The following is a 12,021-nucleotide window of genomic DNA, read 5'->3' on the forward strand; positions in this document are numbered from 1 at the left end:
AGCAGGAGCAAGCCAGCAGGAGCAAGCCAGCAGGAGCAAGCCAGCAGGGTGAAGGTTCAGACTGAATCTACTGCTTGTCAGCTGTACTAAAAAGTTCACTTTCTTACCAGTGACACCGGGACCCACACTGCCTTTTTGCCAACTAATCCTTTAACTCCAAATCCTAGGGCCGTTACCCCGGAATTTCTTTTATTGCTGATTCACACTAAGTGATCTGTGTTCATAGGTTCCTAGTACAGGGAAGATCTTGTGCACTGGAAGACAACAGCCTCTGACCAAAGCCTGTTGGGGTGTTTCCTTCCCACCCACCTGTCCTAATATGCTTAAAGCTCCCCTAGTCAGAAAGTCCATCTGTCAAAGTTTGCCTGAACACACTTTGTGTTATTAATCTACATTGTGTGTATCTGCCCTTTGACTCAATCCCCCAGCATATAATAAGACAGTAAAGGAAAGTCACCCACCGAAGAGTAGATCCAGTTACAAGCATTAGAGTGAGTTAATTAGCTGCCTGTGGAAAGTGTCCACTCATTTAGGTTGCTGAAAGAACCTATCAACTCACCTTCTTAGTAGGAAATCTTTGGTAGCCTACACAAAAGGAAAATGTTGGGGGGTTTACAACTGGTCTGTTCACTTGCTTAGGATTCCTAACTTGCTGGATAAACTTTCCATTGCCGGAGGAGCTGGGAACATTTGCTACATTGTTACAGACTAGACATTCAGAAAGGGGCTTTCAGCTCACCTGCTTCCCAGCTCCATCCTCCGCTCGGACTCAGCCTTCCATCATCTTCTTGCCTCTGGGTTTATCAGCCATACAGGCTTTTATATCAAAGATGTCCGCTTGAATTGGAGCAGAGCTTCATGCAGCCCGCTCCCTGCTTTCCTGCCTGTGTCGCACCTTCCCACAGTTCTCTTTTACGGTTTGCCAACCAAATAGTATATCCTGTGGCTTCTAAACCTTCATTGTTCCCTCCTTCATCCTGTACATGCAACTGTTTACAGAACTGAACCTGAGTCTGGCCAAGCATAGATTAGGTCCTTCTGTGTTCTGTGTCTCCCACTATAAAATACTGAAGGTCACAAACAACTGGAGTCCCATTGATGGCGCTTCAATATGCAATAAGAATTAATATTTTATATCTAAAACATTTGCTTTAATTAAAGCTGGATTTTCCCCCCAAACTGTTTTTTAAAAGCATACAAATAAAAGCACTCTTAGAAAACACAAGTGACCAGAAAACATCTGTATTCTGGACTACCATTTCCTCTGGGTTCTTTCTAGAAGTAACAGGAGATTCTTCATGCACAGGATAAGTTTTATAAGTACTTTGTGATGACGAGGTATGGCTCTGTTACAGGAGTTTGCTGAACTAAAAAATCAGTATGCTCTTCTCCAACATTAGGACAAGCTCTATGGGGCTGACCGAGGAAACCTCATGAAGAATGAGACAGCTTAAAGATGCTTCAGAGAAGATAGTTAGAGATACAGGGGACAAGATAAAGAGGATAACAGGTCTAGCCTTTCACCCACACTCCAATCTGGCGCTAAGTAACGTCATTATACCCTGTCTCTCCGCTAGAACTTACACTCATTTAAATTTATCATTAACGTGACTTAGCCTCAAATAAGTCCACTGAGGGGTAAAGTGTGCATTCGCCTTGTGTTTGAAAAGCTGTAAAGTCTTCGTGTCCCGGCTGACATCGGAGAGCAGCTGCCATGGCCCTGCGCTACCCCATGGCCATGGGCCTCAACAAGGGCCCCAAGGTGACAAAGAACGTTAGCAAGCTGAGACACAGATAGCCAGCGCCACAAGTGTCTCACCAAACACACCAAGTTCATGCGGGACATGATTCGGGAGGTGTGCGGCTTTGTGCCCTACTAGCGGCGTGGCCATGTTGTTACTCAAAGTATCCAAGGACAAGCGCACGCTCAAGTTCAACAAGAAGAGGGTGGGCACGCACATCTGCGCCAAGAGAGAGCAGAAGGATTGATGCACCCTCCCCCAATAAATGATCCTTCCGTACAAAAAGAATAAGGAAAAAGAAAAAAAGAAAGGCTGTAAAGTAATGAGCCTCTTGCATGGGTTCTTGTAGGACGGCTCAAATGAGAAACTGCCCTGATTGGTCAGAACTGCAATTCACTTGGGTCTCCTTAAAATGCCCTTTCTTCAACTTAGTGTTCCCAGCTAGAGTTGAGACATCTCAAGATTTGTTTGCTGGTGAGGTCAGAGACATCACTGAGCATGTTACAAAGTGCAGGACAGGACAAGGACTGGAAATGCAGCTCAGTTGATAGATTGCTGGCTAAGCATTCGAGATGCTCTGGTCCAATGTCCAACACTGCATAAAACAGCTGTACCGTGTAGGGTAGAAGCCGGAAGATCAGAAGTGCAAGGTTATCCTTGACTTCATGGCAAATGTGAGGCCAGACTGGCATTCAAACAAACAAACACAAGGAAACTCCTCAAAAGAGTGTCAGGTGTCGGTAGCGGTGAGGCCGAGACACCCAGTTGTCTCACCTATTACGATTATTTTCTTTCTTATGAAAAAAAAAGGGGGGATCCCTTTTGCTTTTCAAGTGATCTAAATTCTTAGGCATGAATCACCTAACATAGGACTGTGGTAGATCTCCAAAAGGAATTATACTTTTCTGTAAAAAAGGTTTTGATCAAAATGGAAACCTTAATGTATCCTCTACATGATAGTAAGCATCCACAGATGATCAGAAGAGAGCTGGGGATGGCTCAGGCAAGTATCTCTTACCTAAGCATGACGACGTGAGTTCAGATCCCGAACCCACACAAAAGCCAGTCACAGACAGCTGCCTGCAACCCTTATGGGGGGTGGGGGGGTAGGGCAGTCTAGACAGTCTCGTTTCAGGTTCAGTAAGTGAACTTGTTGAAAAAAAATATGATAAGCAACAAAAGAAGAGACCTGATGGCAACATTGATACTTCACACTTATGTATACCCCAACACACACACACGCACATGCACACACACACACACCACAGATACCTATGAAAGGAAGGAGTCAGAATCTTCTTTTCCACACTGATAGTCATGATTTTTCTGGGTAGTCCTAAAATACTTGAACAACAACAAAAAAAAAATCAAATGAGTACAGTGTACTATTTGTATTCGTAGTCATATTTATGTTTCTCCCCAAACTTGAAAACAAACAATAGCTTTGCAGGATGAGCAACTTTCAAAATATTAAATTAGATTAGACTCCTTTATTATAAATGCATGCTTATTATGGAATGAGGATTCTAGCCACTTATATCATTGCTATGACACAGAATTAAAATACAAGGTAAGTGTGGGGCAAAATTTGGGGAAAACTAAGAAATACTAAGCTATCACCATCAATTATTTTAGGTAAGGTGGAAACTGAGATTTACATTTATAGAGTTGTCTGAAATGCAGTGTGTTTCTTTTTTGTTTGTTTGTTTGGTTGGTTGGTTTTTAACCATTTTCGGCAGTTTCCTAAAATGTTTTCAAAGCAAACGGTAGGAAAGGCTCAAGAAGGCAGTGGGGTAGGACGAGGCATTTTAGCTTACATTGTATAGTCAATACCATGAAAGTCAATTCAGCTTTCCTCAGACCTTAGTCCTTACTACTGAGGCAAAAACATGGGAAGCATGTTCTATGCTTTGTGTCCAAATTGCTTCCTCTTGTCTGTACTGACGCACGCTTGCAGTTCAGGAAATTAGGTCGGAAGAGAAACTTAAGCTATTGCCCTCCCCGAGCCTCTAAGAAGTCCTCAGACTTAGGATAGGAAAACAAAACAGGGATTTTCCTGTCTTCCCCATCCTGGGATTAGAGAAGCGCCCATGAGTCTATGAAAAGCAGATGCCTTCAGGACTGCAGCCAGTGTCCCAGCAAGAATCGGAAGGCATGCTCACCATTATCCTAGGTGAGATACTTAAAACTGAGTATCACTGTTAACAACTCACCGCATAGCAACAGCCCCGGGTTGACAGTGGGTTGCCTGGGTTGTTCTGCACGAGCCATCTGGAATACATGAAGAGATTAGCTGACAGATCAGAGGGTCAGTTACACCATGGGCTGACCTAAAATCCAAGCATGACTGGTTCATGATTCCCCTGAGTGTGAGCACAGAAGATGCCAAGCGGCAGGCCCCCGGGCCCAGCAACCCCATTAGCCCAGCTTCCACGGAACAAGACAACTCCTAGAGTCAACCCAGGTTTTAAGAGTAGAGGAGTGGGAAAGAAAAATAGATCCTAAGTCTTTTCAAAATTTCTACATTTTTTTGGTTGCATGTATTTGTGTATTTGTGCATGCGTGTGGAGACTGGAGAGGTACGTGTGCCATGGGATGCCTGTGGAGGTCAGAGGGCAAGTTTCAGGAATCAGTTCTCTCCTACCATGTGCTGGCAAGTGCCCCTGTGGGCTGAGTCATCTTGCTGGTTGTGAGTTGGAACTACGAAGGTTATGAAAGAACCCGGGGAACTGGATAATGGAGCCCTAGGAACCCTGGGAAGAGCTAGATCTGAGAGAGAGGGCTGCTGGGTACTGAATGGGGATGAAGGCTGCTCGCTGGTCTCAGTATGACCCCATAGTCAGCACATTCCTCCAGCTGGATGAGCTTGTAAACAGAGGTAGAGGAAGCCCGATGTGTCACCATGGAGGTTGGCTTTCCTGGGACACTGAACAAGATGGAGACTGGATCATGTCATAAGGGAATGAAAGATAGTCTGCTCAATCATATCGATGTATGGGGTAGAAACCCAGGGGTGTCTTTTCGAACATAGTTTGAAAGGGTCAAGTCCCTCTTTTATCTTCAAATGACCTACAATGGAGAACGTCTAGTGGCAGAGCACTCACTACTTGCACACCAGCTAGCTGGTCTTGAGTAGCAGTGGCTGCTATTTTATATTCAGGCAAAATCTTCCTTCAGCGAACGTCCACCTGCTGCTCTTCCTTTTATTTCTTCGGGATAACAGAGATCATATTCACTCTGGTTTCTAAGCTGCCTTTTCAAGTACTTAAAAAGAACTACATCATGGGCTAGAGATCTTTTTCTCTCCGCATGAGATGTCAAGACAGCATTTGTTCAGAGAACAGTTGGTAGCCAGTCCCACATGCTAGTCTGACAATAACTCCAAACTAGGCTAGCCTTAGGTGTTCTCTGAGTGAAGTGAGGCACATTCTTTCTTGCTTTTAGAAGCTCTACTTCTACCTAAGGTATCCCGCCATAGCTGTCTGTGCTCCCTGCATCCCATATTCTGTAAGTTCTTTATTAAGGTTTATTAGAATTCCCAAATAATTGTTGAGTGAAAAATAAGTGAATTCGTAAATAGATAGATGGATCAATTGATGATGAATTGATCAATGGGTATTACAGCCAAAAAAAAAAAAAAGTCAGGGTTCCAGGACTTCCACATCAGTAGGACATTTTTTTAAATTTCTAAAGAGTACATGTTTACTATCAAGTTAAAGTAGTAAAAACAAAATACTTTAATTTGGAAAAAAATAGCAACAAGTGCACACAAAGCTACATGGGCCTTTCATTTCTAATCTGTGGTATGGGTATTGGGAGACAGCTGTGGTTCTGAGTACTCTGTTTCCTCCTTCAGGGTGTCCAGGTGACACAGCACACCAGGCTGGAAGGACGAAGTAGAGTTCAGAATGGGTGGGGTCTGCAGGATCCTGGTCCAGCTGGGAGAGAGTGTGTGCTGTTGATGGGGAGAGGGTTGAGGGGGTAGGGGGTGTGGGGGGAGCTGGCTTCTCTGAGGAGTTTAGTTTTCAGTTCCAACTCTTTTAGAAAATTCTCAGAGAAACTGTTCTCTTGGACAATCTTCAGTGAAACAGCTGGTGCGCATACACTTTATTTGGGGTGATCAAGGGCTGTATACGAACCTTGGAGGGTGGGGAGCAGTTTTCAGGGTGAATGTAAAACCATTGGTTAGAGTTTAAAGTCTGTGAATGCCTCATTTACATGGAGAGGTATTTCAGCAATCCCAGATACTTGTTGGACCAGTTCTTGCAGGTGCAGGGGGAGTTGAACCTGCAGGTTGGCCAAGGACTATAAGACATTCCTCAGGTAGAAGATGGGGTGTCAGGCTCCCCAGATCAGTAGGAGAAAAGGAAGCCCCTCTAAGAAAAAGGAGTCCTCCATTTTGTGCCAAGCTCCTCTGAGATGGATGGACATGGTGCACTGAGATTTCTAACTAATTACAAATGGCATCTTTAAATGCCTTTTGATACAAAAATTTTGAACTAGAGTGTCAGTTTTCTCTGATTTATGGTATGAAAATTTTAAGAAGTCTGCTGAAAAAAGATTTTATTGTACCCACTGAATCAAAACACATCACAGAGAGACATACAAATCTGTCTTTATAATGATAAAAGCCAGGAAGGAACTATGAAGCAGACATATATCGTTCCTTTCATCTTCTTTCAGAGTTAGAAAAGAAGATAGAAATATGAGGCCTGAGCAGACAAAAGGCTGACCTACTGAGACAACTGGAAGATCACACTGTCACCATCAGAAATAACACTGTTGAGAAAGGAAACATGGCACCTGCTATAATTAGGCAAAGTCCAGGTGCAAGAGCTTGTGACTGTGCTTCTGGTGTCCTAAGGGCAAGCCTGAGAGCTGTGGTGAACTATGGAGCACTGAGGTCAACCTCCTCGCTGTCCCCACTGGGACTGCTCAGTGTGGCTGGAGGAAAAGACTGTCAGAGCAAAGCCATATCAATGTCGTGACAGAGGGAGACAAAGAGTGAGCCTGGCTCTAGCTTCCAAAGCCTTCCCTCTCTGCCTTCTTTTCTTTTCCATAACGTAGAACAATTGGTTCATCTGCCAAGTAAAAATCTAAATAAATTCTCTACTTACCAGTAATCATGCCATTAAGTGAATATGACATTAAGTAACGACATCCAATGCTAGGAAGAAACACATGAATGGCATGCACCGGCTTGTCTAGTTTTCTGTTTATTCAGATTTGCTTTTTACTGTTAAAACTTTAATCTAAATAAAATGCATGAAATTCAAAATGTACCTCGGATCACACTTCCCTATCCACTAATCCTCTCAACAAGAGGATTCCATTTTCTCCAAAAAGGCACTGGAATAATATTTTAAGAACATAAATATGAACTACTTTTCATAATTTTCTGTAGCTATATATAAAAACCTGCTGCTTTAAAATGAAGAGTAGCAATCATGTTCTTATTGTTCAGTATAAAAGATTGGACTGGAGGAGGTGAGTGGGTGGCAGGCCAGCCTGACGCTGCTGCATCGTGGGTGGCACATGGCGGGCATGGCGCTGTCACAAGCATGGAAGCAGATGTTCTGGTTCTACTACCAGTACCTGCTGGTCACTGTACTCTACATGCTGGAGCCCTGAGTGCAAACCATGTTCAATTTGATGCTGGTTTCTGTTGTGGGGATGGCACTGTACACTGGCTATGTCTTCATGTCCCAGCACAGCATGGCAATATTACTTTGAAATTGTACATGAGACCAGGATCCAGAGGTTCCTGGGGAAGATCCACTTTGTGAAGTTGGAATGAGACTTCCTCAGATGTAAGCTGCTCTATGGATGTCAGCATAACCAACCTTATAAATACAAAGACTAAACTCCATGAGTGGAACAAGAAAAATCACCCTGACTCATGTGTTGCCTTCTTTCTTTTTGATTTTAAAAGAGGCTCCTATATGGTAGCTTTTATCTATTTTAACATGGTTACTTTGATATCAGTATTTTCTTAACCTTTGTGACTGTTTCGATATTATCCAGTGAAAGCTTTTCTTAATGTGACTTTGAGTACATCTTAATTGCCTTCTATTTTTAAAACCTAAGGTCAATAGTTGGGTTTCACTGTTCTTGTTATCGTATGGCATATACATCTGCCTGGATATATTTCTACTCTTCACAGGTTTTGTAAGAAACAATGCAGAATTTGGGGATGGGAGGGAAGATATTTTGAGAACTACTTACAAAAGATTTATTGACAAACTTGACCTCAGGAGAACAGTGTTAGCTCCCTAGACTCTTAACAGCTTTTGCTCTAAAACTATTCAAGTGTTTCTTAGTAATGAAAAAGTAAAGATCTTGCTAACATGAATACAAGGAACATTTCACCTGTTAGATTAAATTCTTATGCTGACTTATTTCCAATCAACTTAGATGATTCCTGTGAGGATGGGTGATTGGTTGCTGTCTTGTGTGATGCTGAGGTGTTCTGTGGAGCTTCTCATAGAAGGCATATCGGTTTCCTCTGAGGCAATACTGACAGTGGGTACGCTTAAGAGCTGGTGTGATGAATGTAACAGGTGCTGTGACATGCAATTGCACATTGTGACAAGACACAATGAGATGAATGGTTCAGAGCCATACCCAAAAGAAATGCAAACTCGCTTTAAAATCCCTTCACTCTTTGTATTTTTTAAAAGGTTTTTATTCCTTAGATGTGAAATGACTACTTATTTTTTTTTAATGTCAACTCATTAAATTCAAAGAAAAATGTAAAAAAAAAAAAGATTGGATTGTCTCATGTTGCAATGAGTCTCTGGTTTCACATTCTTCATGGGTTTTTTTTTTTTTTTTTTTTTTTTGCATGTTGGATGTGTAACAAAGCACAGCAGTTCTGCTTGGAAATGCAGTCCTTCAGTGGGATTATCAAAGGCGGTTTGCTCTCCCATTAATATATGCCAACATTGAAATATGAAGGAAGACAGCTGGAGCCGTTTCTACTAAGGACTGACATAAAAATGGGACTAAACTTAACACAGGGCTCTGAGGCTACTAATAACTGCGGAAATTGTTAGAATGTAAGCGATTAAGGAAAACTGCATACTCTGTTTTACTGCGGATTCTAAAGAACAGATGGGAACTTCTCTACAGAAAGGATTACCCAGAAATTTCTCTTCAAGTCTACAGTTGCAGAGCTTCCCTCTCCAACATTGGTGCCTACAAGCCTCCACTGAAAGACAGTGCAAGCCGGGCGGTGGTGGCACACGGCTTTAATCTCAGCACTTGGGAGGCAGAGACAGGCGGATTTCTGAGCTCGAGGCCAGCCTGGTCTACAGAGTGAGTTCCAGGACAGCCAGGGCTACACAGAGAAACCCTGTCTTGAAAAACAAAACAAAACAAAAAGGAAAGATAGTGCAAATCTGGCCCAGAGAGTCAAAAAGTATAACTGCCATGAAGTCTGATTTTATCTTCTCCCTCCCCCACCCAGCTCCCTCTCTCTCTCCCTCTCTCCTACCCCCTTTTTTCTGTCTTAGTTAGGATTTCTATTGCTGTGATGAAACACTATGATCCATCATCAAGGGAAATCAGGACAGGAACTCAAACCTGGTAGGACCCTGGAGGCAGGAACCTGGAGGCAGAAGCTGATACGCATATTTTTGCCTACAGCATGTTTCACTGCACAGGGCCTGACTCTCTCCCTCATCCAGGAAAGAGAATTTGATGTAAGTAGCCAATAACCCAACAAACCTTCAGCTGGGTGAATACATGAAGAGCATCAGCACTGTATGGATACGGGACCTCCTATGTTCTAGCTTGCTTCTCTGTTGCTGTAATAAATGTCATGACCCTACTACATCAATCACGATAGTTCCCCACAGGCCAATATGATGGAGGCAATTCTCCAGTTGAGGTTCCTTCTCCCCAAGGAAGGCTAGTTTGTGTCCAGTTGACAGTAATGACTAGCCAGTACATCCTCTGAGGGCACATGGGTCAAATCTTGGTCCCCAGCTATGGCAATGTTAGGAATTGGTGAAACTTTATGAGGTGGGTCACAGTTGGAAAAAGTAAAATCTGGGAGTGGAAATCGGACAAGCCCTTGGAGGACATACCTTCCGTGCCTCTCTCTTTGCTTCTGGCTTCCCTGAGGTCCACAGACCTGAGCCATGCATTCTGGCACGATGCACCAAGCCTCCACATTCCAAAAGCAATAGGGCAAAGCAGCCATGTGAGCAAAAGGGACTTTTCTTCCTTTTAAGTTTATTATCTCTGGCATTTCATCAGGGTAGCAGAAAATTTACTAACAAATACCTATATTTTAAGCCTTCTACAAAATAAGTTGCTTTCATTAATATGCATACATTGCCTTTGTCTCTACTGTAAATATTCTAATAGTCTACTAATTTTGACAGAAAACAACAACAACAACAACAACCATTTTTCCTACACTGGAGGTCTGATGGGACTAACACAGAGACATCTAGACAGATTCTGAGCTTGTCAGGCCAGGAATGAATAGATGCAGGAACAGGATAGCCAAGGACCAAGTAGTAGCCAGACACAAGGTCACTGAGACTGACAGGTACAGTAGCATGGACAGGCAGTGGGGTCATGGCGCTGGACATAGAAGGTATAGGAGGATGCTCTGTGAACTTGGGAAATCACAGGCCACGGGTGGACTGGTAAGTGTGGGGGAACCCCGTTACAGAGGCCAGATAAAAATGTGCAACCCAGCTAGTTACATCAGAAACTCCACCTGAAGATCAGGAACCGAGATCCCCAAGAGACAGCCAATCTCCTCAGGATGATTCTGCCTGTTATAGGTTAGAAACCCACCCAGGCGAAGAGCCAGGTGGTGAGAACAGCCAGGCAAAATTACTAAGGCAACACAAAGACATAGAGGGAGACCAGGACACCTGAGGAGTGGGCAAGAGTGGTAGCACAAAACCTAGTATGGATTCTGCCCTGCCTCTCCGCAGGAAAGAGAAGACATAGCTGGGGTATTTGCATATACAGCAAGTTACAAAGTTACAAAGGTGTAAGCGGACTGGTGGCAAGCCATTAGGCTTCTCCTGTAGCATCCTGGAACCAGTACCAGGCAGGGAGCATCAGAGAGAAGGGTTTTGACTAAAAACTTTTAGACTGACTCTATAGAGGAAAGCCACTGTCAGGAGATGAGGTCTTTGGTCAGTGGATGCAGCCAGCTGTGATAATTCAGCAGGAGTTCTTGGTGCATAACCCACACACAGGGGTGGGGATGCTCTCTTTTGCTGAGTCTCTTGCAGGCTGATCCTTCCAGGCAGATCAGCCTTCCTAGGCAGAAGGCAGGACTGCAGAGAAGAGAGACTCGGTGACACGTGGGCTAAACCTCCCTTGGACACTGCAGGCCTGTATGTGAGAGGAAAACATGCTTCCCACTCAAGTTGTGTGATTTGTTCTCTTTAAAAGCCAGAGCGGCATCTTCATGAGTATCTTTGAGATGTTAGCAGTCTCAGAGCCTCTTCAGCCCACTACAACAGGCCTCTCTTCCCTGCTTTAGGGGAAGGGATGGTGGACCTAGGGCCAGGTATATCTATACAAACCCTGCCCCTGACCTTAGGTGAGGCAGAGGCCCTGTGTATCTGCATTTCCTTCAGCTATCTAGTCCCCTTCCCAGAGTGACTGAGCTAATTCAATTCATGTGATAGGCTTTGGGGAGAATGAGGAAGTCTGAGGTCCTCAGTCATCATGATTGTTACTTTGTGTAACTCATACCCAGGATAGGAGTCTGCCTGATGCTATTGTTCTCCTAGCCCCAGACTCTCACTCTCCAGTCTAACAAACCTGCTCCCACAGAAAAAGCCCTGGAAAACCCCAGGCACTGCATTCAACTAGCGTAACTAACTAAAGCCTCTAACCCTCTCCATTGTCCTGGCTGATGTGTCTAAGCAGATAGTAAGCTCCAGGATAACCCAGGGCATGTGTTCAGTCACGTTTTTTGGTCCCTCGTAGAAGTTAGGTCAGCACAGAGCATTCTAAAGCAATAGTAATCGCTTAGAGAAATTGATCACAAATTGATGCAAGCCAGACTGGCCTCAGACTGTCAATGAACAAAAGTATGTTCGATTGTCACAGGAAACGGGTCATCATATGATTCAGTCCCTCTAAAAGTGTACACTGAGAACTAGTAAGACCTTACTCTGAGCATTTAGAGACAGTGTGACAATTTTTTCCCTATCTATCTCTCTCTCTCTCTCTCTCTCTCTCTCTCTCTCTCTCTCTCTCTCTCTCTCTCTCTCTTTGAGACAGGGTTTCTCTGTGT

At 43.7% G+C, this 12,021-nt stretch overlaps 1 pseudogene; it reads left to right on the top strand.

Moving 5' to 3' along the window:
• The window catches only part of LOC114622368, a 159,444-nt pseudogene extending 152,886 nt beyond the window's left edge, over window positions 1-6,558 (top strand).
• Window positions 6,559-12,021: the final 5,463 nt, after the last annotated feature.

This window comes from Grammomys surdaster, unplaced genomic scaffold (genome assembly GCF_004785775.1).
Source record: "Grammomys surdaster isolate TR1022 unplaced genomic scaffold, NIH_TR_1.0 188, whole genome shotgun sequence".
In the NCBI taxonomy this organism is placed as follows: domain Eukaryota; kingdom Metazoa; phylum Chordata; class Mammalia; order Rodentia; family Muridae; genus Grammomys; species Grammomys surdaster.